This window comes from Lepeophtheirus salmonis, chromosome 9, assembly GCF_016086655.4.
Source record: "Lepeophtheirus salmonis chromosome 9, UVic_Lsal_1.4, whole genome shotgun sequence".
Taxonomy (NCBI): domain Eukaryota; kingdom Metazoa; phylum Arthropoda; class Copepoda; order Siphonostomatoida; family Caligidae; genus Lepeophtheirus; species Lepeophtheirus salmonis.
The window spans coordinates 15,412,219-15,429,011 of NC_052139.2; the positions used below are offsets into that span (position 1 = coordinate 15,412,219).

At 30.2% G+C, this 16,793-nt stretch overlaps 1 long non-coding RNA gene across 1 annotated transcript; it reads left to right on the plus strand.

Moving 5' to 3' along the window:
- The first annotated feature begins 363 nt into the window (after positions 1 to 363).
- Positions 364 to 6,542, plus strand: LOC121124616 (uncharacterized). Its single transcript, XR_005866355.2, has 3 exons — positions 364 to 1,231; positions 5,870 to 6,012; positions 6,287 to 6,542. It is a non-coding gene; the product is annotated as an uncharacterized lncRNA (long non-coding RNA).
- The last annotated feature ends 10,251 nt before the right edge of the window (positions 6,543 to 16,793 follow it).

Genomic DNA, 16,793 nt, shown 5'->3' on the forward strand with positions numbered 1-16,793 from the left:
AACAGTCCCACAAATTAAGACATTTTTGCTTTTGTCTAGAAAGTTTAATATTTGAAATTTGGTTTAATTGTTTTTGTTTTTTTCAAAAAATTTAATAATTGTATTTTTTTGTAAACAGATGTGGATTTCTAGAATTATTAACCAAAAAATTAATTTTTTGAGAATAGCTATGAATTTCCGAATGTTTTTTCCAAAAAAATTAGTATTTAAAGTTTAGTATGAATAGCTGTGGATTTGTGAATTTTTTCCAAAAAATTTAATAATTGAAATTTTTTTTTAATTTTTTTTTTTTGTAAATAGCTTTGTATTTAAAAAAAAAATCCCAAAAATTAATTTGAATTTTTGAATTTTTTTTCTAACTTTTAATATTTGAAATTTTTTTCTAAAAATTTAATATTTGAACAAAAACTTATAATTTTAAATTTTGGTTTTTTTTCCTTAAAATTTCCAAAAAACAAGACTCTGCCCCTCCAAAATATATATATATAATCCTGTGGATGCCCTGTTGAAGACTGTCGTCCTGTATATCAGTCCTATAATTCATAATATTCGATCCTTGGTGACATCACTTAACTTTTTTTTATTCAATTACATACAGCTTTAGTACTCATAGTCCGAAGGACTGATCTTAGGCTGGACTGCACTAAATAAATAAGAACTGACTCAACACAAAATTTAAGTTTTTTGAGGAGAAAGAATAAATTTTAAGCTAGTTCTCAATTACCATGTTCTTCATTTTCATTAAAATCACTCATAGTGCACAGGTTGCTTTTTTCAATTCCGTAAAGTATATTTGTAATATGCCAAGTTACGAAAAAGCTAACTTTTGGTGGATTACATATATTAAAACAATACCTTTAACATATTATAAAATAATTAGATGATGATTTCCTCTAAACATGTCCCGGAGTTCACAAAACGATCTCGGAACCCCAAGAGAGAACCTCCGTGTATGTACCTTTATTGGACGAATGTAAAATGCCGTTTTTTATGGGACTCTTATTAAAATATGTTCACAGCTTGGTCAGAACACTTCAACCTGGATACAGCAACGCAAAAAAAAGGATTGACCTAGAAAAATAATATGCTCGTATGGAGGAAAATAAAGTCCATATTTTTAACCTATAAATGTAGGTACATACCTTTGAGAGAATGTGAACATCCCATGGGCTATTTAAATACTATTACAATTACCATTATGTTTGGAGTGAGTACTTACCACGTAGATCAAGTAAGCATATTTTAACAAATCTTTATATATTTTTATTTGAATGAGATATATAAACTAAAAAAATAAACATAAACTAAAAAATGTTTTTCTAAGTATTGTATGTATTTACTCTTTTGAAAAAAAAGGGAAGGATATCTATTATATTTGCTTAATCTAAGATTTTCCCTTATATGGGTTGTTATTTTTTTTTTTTTAAATGATTAAATCCTCAGTGGAAAATGAGGATTAAATAAATTGATAAGAGTTACAAACAAATGTATTACCTCCGCATCAAGAACTAATTTATATGATAATTTCTTTTAAAAAAGAAAAGTGAAGCAGTTTTCCGATACAAAATTAACTGTCTTTTAATATACCGGCTGCGGTGAATAAATCTTTACACTTTCAATCTAGAACTTTATCAAGATGTAAATATTTCAGCAACCAGTTGTAATAGGGTATGTCAATAAAATAAAAATAACTAATATGATGTCTTGGTTACCCTAATAATCGATGTAGCCCCCCTTGCCAGCAATGATGGCTTCCAGGCAGCCACAAAAGACCTTGCACCAATTGCAGATGATGTAGTCCTCAAACATGGCATCCTAGTGCTGGTTGACGGTGATCTTGAGGCTGTTGATATTTGGGTGACGCACGGTGCAGGCTTTGGACTCAACATGCACCCAAAAAGGGAAGTCCAATGGGTTGGCATCTGGTGAGTAGGGGACCACATTTTCTTTGGCATTAAAGGCCAGTTGTCCTCCAATCTCTTCTGGGTCTTTTTGGACCTGGTTGTAGGAATACCACATTCATGTCCGGATAGTTGGTCTGGACCCATGGTAACAACTATGAGCCTGTACCTGACAGGACACTAGTTGGGGGAAGGGTCCTACCATCTGAGGGCACAAAGCCCAGAGCCATGACAGATGTAGGGTGCTTTGTGGTAGTGAAATGTCCAAAGAGACTCATCAACCTCCCTCACTGCTTTGCAATCTCCGTGGGTTTCTTGCCAGTGTTCAAAAGTGTACCGACCGAAATTTGTTGGTCACTTTCAAAAAAGGCATTTTTCTTGGCTTCGAATACTCTTAGGATGTTCTAATTTTTTCATTTTTGTTTATTTTTAAAATTTGACCGAAATTTTTTTACTGCATACACAAAAAACTTGATTTATGTAGCAAAAACAAAGTGTACAGATTTTTTCGCTGCACCCAGTACGTATGAAGATTTTACAGAAGAGAGTAATACTTCTATTTATATTGTGCAATTTGTAGCTCTAATAACGTCTTACTGCATTACAAAATTTATAATTTTAATTATCAACACTAAATTAATTCTATCATTTCATTTTGATATATTAAAATTAAAATTGATATACTTTATATAAATTTAATAATATACAAACACACAAACAAATATTTTTATAATATAAAATTATAGAATAAAATTCTACATTTAATGGTTTCATAGCTTCCAGGTGATGTATTAATTATATATTCTGTGTACAAGTTGCAATTTTGTACAAGTTAAAATTCGTACTATCAAATTGTATAAGTTGCAACATAAAAAATAAGATGGATAATTTTAGAATATAAAGATTTAGAGTACTTGGGATGAGGATAGAACAATAATTGAATATTCCATGGATGATTGATATATTAATGCTGTAATTACTCACTATTTTTTTTTAAACCTTTATTTAGACAACAAATAATTTATAATAATTAGAATTATCTAAAACTTTCTGGTGAGCATGCTAATTTAATACAAATTAATAAACTATAAATAATTTGTGGCACATTGTAAAGTTGTAATATTACTCATAACCAAGTAATTTTAATGGGTCAAAATGAAATGATAGTATTAATTAATAGTTGGTAATTAAAAGGACCAATGTTGTAATTAAATCATGCATTTTAATACAAAGAAATTGCAAATTGTACAATTTGCTACAGCTATTGCAACTTGTACACAGCATATATCGGATATTCCATTGAAATCTGAACATTTACTAGTTCGATAATTAATTTAAGTCATGTGATTAAAATTAATTCATATTTCTATATATTAAAGCATAAACAATTAGTAAGAAAATAAACCTGAGCTCCCTAGTTTACGTTCAAGTCCAGAAAATGACACTTAAACGTTATCCACAAATTTCCATTTGCATACTCCAAGCAGTTGCGTGTTTCCAGGACCACCGTTCATCCCATCAGAAAGTCCAAAACGTTGAAGAAGAAGAAGGGCTCTGTCTAAAAGACTAAACTGGACACGGAGGAGTTAAAGAAAACAGGCCAGGCAATCCCTTCAAGTCCAAGAGGGTCCATGTAAGATATCTCGGAGTTTCACACAAGACTGCCTAGGGAGCTATCAAAAAAGTAGGCGGAAAGAGCCATGTGAGGTTGGTGAGGCCACTTTTGATATCAGCAATGAAAAACTGGTCTCCTTCGTTGAAAGACTTCTTTGAATGAGTTTAGAAAGAGTCTTAGAGTTCTTTTGAACTCTTTTTTGATACTTTTGACCCCCTTCAGCCCTATTGTACACCCCTTTGGCTACACCTTTTGTGTGCATGTTGAGAGGAAGGTCTGCAGAGTCCCTCATTAAAACAGTGATGTACACTCATCCGTCATGTAGTTTACAAGCTAGAATCCCAAATGTGGAGGTATTCTAGACTATGATTTTTGATCGTTTTCGTAATACAGAGGAGCTCATAATTCAAAGCTAGATAGAGTTACAAATATTATTGTTAATTTGAAGTTACTGAATTATAACATCAATTGGAATCTAACATTTGAGTCAAAATTTTGGAGAAATTGACTCATATTTTCTATTGTTCATTCCCAAATTTGTAAAATGGAAGACATGGAGTAAGTTTTGTCCTTGATATATTTTGCACGCAAATATTTTGTGACTTTCTTTTCTTTTTGTCAATGTTTTCTTTTATTCAGAAATATGAAATGATGAAAATAATTCAATTTCCTTTTCTTCAAGAATGACTCAACAAGCAACCCATTACTATCCACCATTAAAAACTAACAATATGTAATCTTACCCATACTCAAAGCTGTATGTATGCTTACCCTGAAAAGCTACAAGGTGATGAAATGGCCTTCAAACAGAAAATAATACCCCAAAAAAGTATAGTACTTCTATGTTTGTGTGTGATAAATAAACTAATTAACTTTACATATATCTGTTAGTTTGTAAAAACGTATGTTTCCATGTTTGGATTCATACACTTATTTAAAGGGGTTTCAATTTATGAAAATATCAATGACAAGGAGTTTTTACATTAAAGCCATTAGGGTGTGTCATTACCTAAGAAATTGTGATTCTGGAAAGATATTCTTTTAAATTTTGTGATCTCATTAATAAATTATAAGTACTTTGAAATCTATGTGTATTTTTTCATATGCTTTAACACTTTCAGTAGAGGTAGTCAGTAAAGAATAACATCTAATTGTTATTTAATTTAGCATAATTTTGTACCCTGATAAGAAGATCTTACTTAGCATGATTAGTTCGTTAGAAATTAGCTTTCAAGTTCTACCTTACTTAGTATTTAGAAGATAAAGAAAGTTTCATATTCTTCGGTATATAATTTTAAATATAAATATGTGAAAACTTTGTCAAAAACCACTTTGTCGAAAAAAACAATGATTATATTTTATAATAAATTCATGCTGTAATAATATGTAATTATCTATAAAACTACTCAAACATATCTTGATAATTATAAAATCAGAACTTGATCAAATACATAATAGCTGCAGCAAATTCGATATAAACGATTGATTCATTCGCATTGTTCATTGAATCTCAATTATTGACTTCTTCTTTTTCTAATTTATTTGTTTGATTAATTGATTTTTGTTGTAATAGCAGTTCAAGCCAACGGGTGAAGCATCCTTATAACAAAAATAATCAACTATTAATTAATCAATACTTATTCATTACAATTTGTGGGAAAAATTTAAATATTTTATCGTTTAAAATTGGTGTAACAGGAATGGGAATCAAAAAGTACATTCGGAAAAGTGTTGGTGCATGAAAAAAGAACTATTAACTTATAATACGTTTGTTGCACTAAAGTTCCTAATTTGAAACAAGCCTTCTGTTAGGAAGAAGCAAAACCTTTATAAATGATATATATAGAATATAATAAAATAGACTTCATAGTAGGTACTTTTTACTTAAGGTTGGGCATTTACCTTTGGCACACGAATACACTCATGCATTTTGATTTGTTGGACATTTCTTCTTTATTTAACAAGAATTAAAAAAAAAATGAAAGTTTTGTATGTATATGTTTTTCTCTACATAAGTACAGGAATGAATCCCATGGAAATTCTTCCTTTATTAAAAGTTTCTAATACATCGCTCATAGGCATTTAATTAATAAAGAAAATGTTTTAGCAATTGTATTATTATAATTTTATCATGATTGACCATATTTTAATAATTGAAAGTTGGGCTTTTTTTATTGAGTAAACTTTGTATTCTTTATTTCACAATATTTTTTTTATTAAAAAAATACCACATTAGATAAGGAAATGATTCTTCAAGTATTTCTTTGTATGTAATAATTTAGTCTGTATATATAATTCATATCAACATTTTTATTCATTTTTTCAAATTATAAACATTGGACAATGTACTAAGTGTGACGTTACTTTTGTTATTTCAAAAACAATGGATCAAAAACTATTTTGGTTTCAAAATCCACACTGCTTCTTGATGGGGAAAAAATACTGGTCAAAATATTTGATTGCTTGAAAAGTGTTCTCAGGACTCTGCTCTATAAAGTAAATTAAAAAAAAAATTTTTTGTTGAAAAAAAGTGTCTTCTTTGTTAAACTCGGGTCTATTCAGCTCATTTGTTATGTCTTTTATTATTTGACTCTACTTAAAAGGCATATCAATCAATAATTTTTTTAGTAAATTGCATTTTAATGCAACCTGTAAAATGTTGGAAGTGTCCTCAGAAACGGGGACAGTTCCAACATTTAAAAAATATCAAATTTGTTTTAGAAATTTAAAAAAATAAACTCAATATTGTTTTTTAATGTTCTTTTAATAGGTAAGATGGAGTGAGTTTCACTGGTAAAATATTAAAGTATTGGAATTACCACATCCGACTATGTTGCAACTGTTTCCTCCACATTTCAATCTCCCACTCCGCCAAAAATGGAAAAATGACCAAAATTAGTTGGTAACAACTCATCTTATTTTTGTATATTTTTTATTTATTATATACAAATATGTTTTGAAGTTTTCTTTAATTGGTCAAATGGAGCTGCAATGATTAAGCATAAATAAACATTATAGTATGACAATTTTTCACTGATTAACAAGAACTAATTTGAGTTTCAAGATTTAATATTCAGGCCACTTTTAAGTAGCAATAAAAGTATTAAATGACTAACTAAGAAAAAAAAACCCATAGCTGTTCTTAATGATTTTTTAAAGCTATCATTCGAACAAATCAGTTGATTTTTTCTTATACCTACATGTACTGTCGATTTATCTTTAAAAATTGTGTTCTCCTTAAAAATTACAATTGCGTTAACGTGGCTCTTTTTTGTAAAGTTTGCTTACTCCAACAAAACATATTTTCCAGACATTGTCTGCTTATATTCTAACATATTCACAATTAATAGTCAAATTAAATTTCATTCTTAAGTTATTTAAGAACATACAAATAATAATAACTAAAAATACAATTTGAGGTATTTTATGGGTCAGCAATAAAGTTGTTGATATTTTAAATACATTTTATGTAGTTAACATTTAGTGGGGAGACAGAAATGATCTTGACAAGCTGCTATCAAAGTTGTTTGAATGTGTCAGTCAAAGATTCCTTCTTTAAACCGTAAAAAAAGAACCACATATGAAGAGGATATCTGTTTAAGAAGTTTTGAAGGAATAATGATGATATTTATCTGTATATTAAAACATCAATCAAAATAAATTCAATTGTAATGTACACTGTTTTGACGTGGTGATAATTATCACTCTTATGTTAGCTAAAGGTTAAAAATCTCCCTTATGATTAAACATTATATTATGACTTGGATTTCATGAGTAAACCTCAAAATCAAGGTCAGAATTATGTGTATAAGTCAAGGGATATAAATGATTCCGTCATCATTTTTTGGATAGTTGTTTACAAAGGAAAACATCAATTTCAATCACTTCAAATTATAGGTACACAGTGCTGAAAATGTATATCTTTTAAAACTAGTTTCATATTCCTCGTAGAATAGATTTGTCGTTCTGTGTTAGGTAACTTTTTTAATGGATGCTCAATATCCTATTTTTGAGGAAATCAGGGCTTAATCTATATTTTTTAAAACTAGTTTCAAACCACTCAAAGTGTAGGTTTTATCTTCTGTGATAGGTAACCTTTTTTAATGGATGTACCATATACATTTTTTGAGAAAAACAGGGATTTATCCTGATTTTTTGTATTTTTACCTTCGCCAAAGAAGTGGAACGGAGAATATGTTTTTGTTTCGGTCTTTTATCTGTTTGTAAGCAAAGTTTAAGGAGAAAAGTTAATAGCCGATTTTGATCAAATTTGTAGGTATATTATACATTAGTATGTAAGGTACCCTAAAGTTGTTTAACAATACAAATTTTTGACTGATAATATCCAGCAGAGTTGAATATTAATTTTTAGGAAAAATTATTTAAGTTGTAGGCTTACATTTACAAAGTGTCCATTCTATCTTTATACTTTTGCAAAGACTGAGAAAAAGTTTCAAGGTTGAAGTTAGGTATTAAAAAGGGATTTGCAAATCAGTGGAATAAATCTGTTTGGTATAGTTCCCAACTGGGTGAATTCAAAGTTTCTTAGAAATAAAATAAAAATTTGAAGATAAAATCTTCTTTCGAAGAAAACATTAAAAATATTGTCTATTAATTTAGGTTATTTATACAAAAAATAAAACTTGAACATAGTACCTATTATGGAGTATGTGTATAGAAAGGACTTTAAATTATCTTTTGTATTAATAAAGCCAAGTTTATACGTACGTATGTGTGAATTTTTGCACCAAATGACGGCATTTTTTATCTAAGATATAAAAATGTTGACTCTGTATATCTTGCTGTTGTTTAGCATGTATACAGGGTGCACTGCATACAGTGTTCCCTGATGTATATATTATATCAATACAGTATAAAAATAAAGGGAGTATTCTATACAGGGAGCACTGTATAAAATGAATGAAATCTAGTAGATGTTTAATTCAACTCATATAAAAAAGGAAGCACTCTGTATAAAATAAAAATGAAGATGACTTCAGATGAGGCTTAGCAACAAGGTTAAGTACTTCCTGATTCATCAAATTATATTAACCATTGATTGTTTGAAGCTGCTATTTTTGTTTTGTTTTTGTTCTTGGGGAGAGAAAGTCCAAGTATTGAGTGAGTAACTACGTGTGGGTTTACTCATGAATAACTGAAAGTAACGCCAAGGATCTGCTGCGGTGTATATATGTATTATCCATATTATTAAGGCAAAATTTGTATGTTCGTTGACGTCTAATAACTCCGGGTAATTCCGGTACTACGGCAAGTATTATATATAGTTATAGGAAGATTGCCTGAAGGAATATGGCTAGCAATTGTACAATATATGTAGCGCACCAATCTGTCCTATCTAAAGATGGGATTGACTCATCTAGGGATCTGTCAATATTTTTCGCATCTGCAAAAAACCGTTTAGTATAAATTCTTGTTCTCAAAGCTGCAATGGTGGTTTTAATCTTCTTTACAGCCCGTTGATCTGGAGCATTGCGATTCTCTAGGAGATTTTTGAAGTAGGGTGGAGGTTTTTCACCAGTCTTGAAGTCCTACAGTTATGTTACACAAATCCCTTGTACTTTGGGTTCAATTTAAAAAATTAGGATTGTTATTTTACTTTCTCCCAATTTTTCTCAGGGCAATACTCTTCCCCTAGCACAATAACTCATAAACTAAAGAAGAGATTGCCATGAAATTTGGAAAACTGTCCTCCGCGTACGAATATATAGCACATGTACTGTGTTTCATAAAGGAAACACGGTTTTTGTTTCTTTAAAATTGGCGTTTTTTAAGTTAATATTATTTATTTTATTCACTTTATGGAGTGGATTCCCCATAACGCGTTTCAAGCCATTGGTTAGCTTGATAAGTATTTCCCCCAAGAAATATAAACACAACATTGTTTTTGATCAATTGTCTTGGAAATAACAAAACTAGCGTCAGACTTAGCACAATACCTCACAAACTGAAGCACAGACTCTCATAATATTGTGACAGCTGTCCTCTCAAGGTTGATACCAATTAAAAATGAAGTAAAAAAAAGAAATGTGATATATATGTGAAGGCCGGGACTTTTCAGCCCATGTGTTATATATGTAAGATACTCTCGGAAGTGATATGCCCTTCAATTAGCATTAGGTTCGACCTCAAAACCTGACTTGAATATGATCTCTATTATTGAAATGTAAATCTTTACATATGTATATATACATATGTAGAAACTAACGCTGTAACAAATTACATCTCGTGTTGGAAGATGAATAAAAAAAAAGTTTTTAGTTTAATTATAATAATATGTATAGGTGGCTGTGCCTTGGAGTATCGTTTTGTCTAATTAGAGATCCATAAACTTCCATATTTGATTCTTTTATTCATGTTATATAAGGTTGTTTTTAAATTATGTTGATATCATAAAGTAGAATCATGATAGTTTAGTTATTAGAAGGATGTATCTTACTATGTAAGGAAATACTTTTTAGGTTTGACATTTAAGGTGATTGAATTATTTGTGTGATGTCAATCTGTAATTCTTGCATGGAACTCTATTTACCAATTAGTAATATTTTTCACAACTATTTAAATATATTTATAGAAAATAGATGCATTTTAAAGATGTGATTATAGCTCTGTACATGTTGTTTCAATATAAATATTCATATTCATTGACAATGAAAAATTATTTTGAGATTATTTTCTTACATACCGTAAGATTATATTATATTTTTTTTTTGGGGGGGGATGGTTAAAATTTTTTTCAAAACTCCAAAGCTATTCACATAAAATATAATTTTTTGGAAAAAAATTCAAAACTCCACGGCTATTTACAAAAAAATTAAATAATTTAGGGAAAAATTTTAAAAATTAAATTTAAAATGTTAAAAGCTTAGAAAAAAACTTTAAAAATTAATTTTGTTTATAGAAATTCCAGATCTTCAAAAGCATTTGACAAAAAATTAAATTTCAAATATTTTATTTTGGGGAAAAAACTTTATATATTGAACTATTTGGAAAAAAAATATACAATGTAAATTTTTTACTCTACTGCATAATTTGCCCGAATGACTAAAATTTATTTTAGTAAAAAAACATAATTTCCTTGCTGAAGTTCTACAACCCCAGCAGCCCACCCACTACAAACGTCCATGACATATGTTGTGTAGAAATTGGAATTTATTTGTCTTTAAATGCAATATTTAATTACAACCTTGCTCATTCTAATTACCAACTATTAATTGATGCTACCATTTCATTTCGATTTATTAAAATTACATTGCTATTATATGTTTATGGGTACTAAACTATGGTATTTGTTACTTTATTATGTGTAACAGTATAATTATATTTTCGTAATTTGTATTGAAATAGTAAGTCATTTAAGCATATCAAGCATTCTTGGAATAATATTCCAAGAATTGCATTATTCTCATCCCAAGTACAGTAAATCCTTCATTTAAAATTATTTATTTAATTTTTTATTTGCAATTTATACAATTTGCTTATCGAGGTTCCTACTTGAACAAAATCCCAACATACATATTTCGTGTAGTTTTTGTAACTTTTTTAAGTAAATTGTGCAAGTTGCAAACCACAAATGAAATTAATTATTTTGAAGGAAGAATTTACATTGCTTGTGGATAGAATAACGAAATAGTTAAATATAACATGGATGCTCGATATAAATATGATATAGTTTTTGATTATTATAATAAAATTACTATGAACACATTGGCACATGAAAATTTAAAAAAGAGTTAAAATCTTCTAAAATATATTACTCCTAAATACATAGTAAAAGCGTACTTTTTGATAATTGAACTTATGATGTAATTGTAAAAAGTGTGATTAGAATAACACAAATTTTCACTGGTACATTCTGTTTACACAAGTTACAACTTGTATAAAAATAGCCACTTTTGTATAATATGCTTATCATATAAACGGTATTATTCTAGAACTCCGTCGTCATATTCGGAGTTTGACCTAATGTGGTGAGTATACGTTGCCTCTGAACCCATACACAATTTTGTTTTCCGAGCTTACTCTAAGGATTTTTATTCACATAGTATAGTTTGTTCTTTCTTCGCATACCACTAGTTGGTATTGTTTTTTCGCGAGTTTTATACCAAAATAAAGGTGTAATCATGATTACTTTTTTTTTTTTTTTTTTTTTTGATTTTATATGTACAGTTTTAGACAAAAATACGGGTCAACATACTATAGGTAGTTTATCAGTTTACTATTTTAATGATTGTACTCTTTTTTTGTTTACCAAGTTGACACTGACAAATCTACTGGGTTATCTTTCATAGTATAATATAACCGATGTGATCCCTTCATGGGTTTTAAACCCCATCTTAAACTTCTTGCTTTTGTAATGAAAATGAAAACGTACTCAAATTCAAAGTGTTTTGTACTTTTTTTTTAAAGTTTAGACATCCTTAAGAGGATGTACTAAAAATATATTTAAGTAATAATCCTAAGCTCTCGGAAGTTTTATACACAGTTCCTACAAATGCAGTGTCAAAAATGTTAATCACTCATTGATATCAAAATAATCATATCCGTAAGGGTATATTAATTGCTCAAAATTTGCGGTTGTCATATAGTTTAACATTCTAAATATCTATAATTAGGAACAATTTTGCACATAAAAAAATTTTATACTTCCTTTATTCATTCTACCAAAAATAAAAAAAATACTTAAAATCAGTGAACCACTGAGAATAATCCCTTCATCCATGTTGACATTTTACTATTATAATTTTAATCCAACCATATCTCTACATAAAACTTATTATAAAAATAAAATAACCATACTTTTTGCAAAACATATTTTGACTAGTTTCCTTGAATAACAATTGATAATACTACTCGATTTACAGTGATTAAAAGAGCTCTAATATTGATTAAATGGTATCAGCTAGACAAAGTTTTCTCACTATTTTGTCGTATAAATATCTCTAAACCTTTGTGCTATTTGAATTCATGTATACATTTAAAGTAGGTAAAACCCTTATTCAACGAAAATTAAGTATAAATAAATGGTTCATTCAACTTTTTTTAAATGGCATAAAACATCAACAATTAATGCAACGATAAATTCATTTGAATAATAACCAAAAACCCTCTCCAAAGGATTCAAAAAGTTTTGACTGTAGTAGTCAAATTAACTGATTCTTTCTTACATGATATATTTATCTATACGAGAAACTTATATATCCTTGTAGAATAAATAAGTATAAACTATATAAATATTTATTAAATTTAAGATTACAGTATGGAGTAGGTATATAGATAATTAAATTAAAACTCAAGATTTGAGACCTTACCTTACACGCATTTTTCGAGACGAACGTGAAAACTCTGACATAGTTCATTGATATTTGAATAGAGAATGTGGCAAGCTTTTCTCTCGAGGACACTCCAACAATAAAATTTCTATGAATTTAGGTCTGGTGATGAGGGGGGCCACATCTCCTTTGGTCAAAACATTTTAAATTGTTCAGAGCAAAAATTATGTGATTTCTTGAAGATGTGCAAGGGGCACCATCTCATCGCAAACATATGCTACATTTGGATAACTCATGTGAATCCAGGGATTGACAAGACCCTAGAACACCTGGATGTAGGTATTAGACTCAATTTTTGGCCCTTTGGGAGATGACACCAAAAACCATAACTTAGACTGGAAACTTAGTTTAGATGACTCCTTCTACTTACTCAATGGAAATAACAATTCGGTATCTGACGTTCTGGACAGTTCTTTTGGTCTCATTGACGATTTCCACGATTTTGGTGTAAGTTAAACCCACATCGTCCTAGAGTAAATCAACAATTGGTTGCCTTGGGTAATGTTTCTTCGACATATTTAGAGCAACTGCCACGTGTTACACCAATGCCGTCATCGAATTTGAAGAGTAACCACTATTTTAGGCTTAAAAGGGTAATTACTCATTTGACCTTTTTTTTCCTAGCCAACCTGTTTACACTATATTATAAGAAAGGGCAATCGGAACTTGGGAATCCTTAAAATAAGTTTCAAAACGTACAACTGTCTGACGTATGTGCATGGTAAAGCTTTTGTCCTATCAATTTTAATGTACGGATCTGAGATCCTCAAGAAACTATTTGATAAAGTTGCAGGAAAAGGTACAAGTCAGGTTGGTGTCGATGTTTACTTCATTGGGAGTTTATAACAACTATTCACAAAATTAAAAAACTTGGTCTCATCACTCTGTACTATTGACGTGCCATTAAAGATGGGATTACTCTGCACAGAATTTAAAACAAAATTATGAAGAATCTCCACAACCCCGGAAACGAAACAAATAACTTAATTAAACCACTAAACGAGTTTCTCTGATCAAAACAAAAACCACCTCCCAAAACCAAATAAGTACATTTTCAAGCATAGCTTTTATTATAGATAATCCAGTCTCTGGAATGTAAAGTGATTTCTAGTTAACTCTTTTTTATATTATATATTTATATATTATTTACATTTGAGAATTGCTTTTTTTTACCCTCTAACGTTTTTTTAAATATTATTATTCCTACTTGTATGTATTACTTTTACAAACAAGAATATATATATAACGTATCTTTTATGCACTCCCACCCACTTTCCTCCCAATCGAAATAAATATAGTCTAGAAATTGTAAAATTCTTTTCTCCTGTTATATTATATATTATTAAATCACAATTATATAATAGATTGGTACAAAAATATACTTTTCTCTAATTGATGATAATAGTTTGCAAATATAATCATTTTATTATTGGGTAGAAAAACAACGCGGGGAAGTATTCACGTTAAGATTTGAATGAAATTAATAAAGTATTCATGCGAGGTTGTCATAAATAAACAATAAATTCAGAGTGAGAATGTAAACCACTTGTAAGGTTAACATTGTACGTGAAAAATTACTTTAGAAATATATTTTATAACAAATAAATAAGAAACATTTTTGTGAGTAAAATATCTTAACAGACTTGAGTTCTATAAATATCCGTCATAAAAAAAACCCTAATAAAAACCCCCGGAAGAACCACTTACGCACATACTTATCTAAATATATACAAATATCCAGAGCAAATGGAATCTTATTACAAAATAACAAAGACACTTTTAACTTTTCCATTTTAAACATTTGTATGTATTTAAGAATCAGTTGAACAAAGAGCAAAACACAATATAGGTAATTGACAATATGTATTATGTATTTTATAAAGTACGAGCCATGAAGAACATACATACAATAGACGAAGAACTTTTATTGGTGATAAAGCTACAATACCTTTGAACATAATTTGATATCAATTTGAGATAAAACAAATCACATACTTGTCATAAAGTAAAATAAAAAAAATCCCTTCCTCATTTCTTTTCACGTGTAGTACATACTTCCAACATGAGGAAGAAAAATTATGACACCAATGTTTTTGAAGGTCGAAACATAATAATGAGTATCCAGCAATTAGATAAAGTCAAGTAAAATGCATTTTTTTCGTCTATAATAAAATATATTATATATGTAGGAAATGGCTGGTAAGTGTTTTGCTATTCTGGCGTTTCATATATATTTTTTTCTTTCAGCGTTCATCCATTATTTCCGTTCTGTTCTGCATGCCCATCCTGATAGTATCATATGCACTGTATGACAGCAAATGGCAGCTTCCACATTCATAGTGTCAGGGAAGCCGGATTTAAGAACTAGTTTTCAGGATTTAAAAAAAAAATTATTTGGTAAATATTAGAGTTCAAATGAGCAACAACGGTTTAAAATCGCTTGATTCATTGTCAAGATGGAGGCTAAAAGGCAAAGCTTAGCTGATTTGATTCGCACCCAGCACATCAACGATACAAGAAAAACTGGACCGTGGACTAGCCGATAAACTCCAAGAACAACCACTACCTCGCCTACGCGGTCGATGAAGTTCTGCCGGTTAACCAGATTAAGTTCTCAGCTTCTACAATGATGCTGGGAATCGTGGTATCAGACGGGAAGAGGATGCCCACGTATTGGTTCCCGAAAGCCCTGAAAATTTGGGACAAAGAGTACCAGGACGTCCTCAGTGAAGTTGTCGTGTCCTGGGAGGAGTCAAATTATCCGGAGAGAAAGTATGTGTTCCAGCAAGACTCCGTTCCCATATATTTAGCTGCCCATTTTCTTACATTCACAGTCAAATGATAAAATTAATGTAGAGTACTAGAAATTTTCATGTTAAATTAGAGCATTCAAAAAGTGCCTGCTTCTATGGCCCTGCTCCAAGATGGGTCTCCCAAGTGTTCTTTTTTGCTTTAACAGCCTTTAAAGTCAATTAAACAAAATATAAACTTTGATTTCTTTATTTTTTTGTAAGTACTGTTAGAACGGAACGCTGAAATCTTATTTTTTGCGTTCAACGTTTAAACAAAATAACATTCTGCTCATTGAATGTACACCCCCTGGAACGCTTTTCAACTTTACACCCCGTTCACAAGCCTGGAAAGATATATATATACAGGGTGGGGATAATGAAACCGGAAGATGTAAGCATAATTTAAAGTACAATTTACTTCCCATAATTAATTCAGCGAGTCATACATCTTTTACTCCTACGTATGGGTTCATATGGGTACGTATGGGTAAATGAAACACTCAAACCCAACCCCTTCAGCTCCAACTAATGCCTCCAACCTGGTCCTAAGCCTGTCCCTGGCCTTGAGGAAGGACTTCTAGTCCATGTTTATTGGACTATCTTTCAAAAACACCGTACATATAGGATGCAATATAAGCTTCAGCTCCGGCGATCTAGGAGCCCATATTTCCTTCCCAACACAGGGAGTCCGGAGGGCAGTTTTTCTCTAAAAACGAACATGAGTCTTCCTTGGAGATGTTCCCGACCAATCAGACTACTTGAAAGCCTTCGTAATATTAAAAACAGTTAATTGGACCAGCTACGTAAACTCTATAATCTCCTTGGGTATGGACATAGGACGGATGCACATAATAATGGTGGTACAATGTTCGTATTCCGAGGACATCTCAAGGATTTTGTATTAATTATCTTACAGTTTTTTTCAGTTGAATCTGATGAGCATACTTTCATAAATATAGATCTCCGAATTGCAAAGGTATTCTTGGCTAAACTTGTTCCAATTTTTAAATCCCCACCCTGTTGGGATACCTGGGGTAATCTGAAAGCATGGGTTATATGAGACACACTAATGTACACTTTACTATTTATTCTGGTAACATTTTTTTCGCATGTGACCGGAAATGACGTCCTCTTT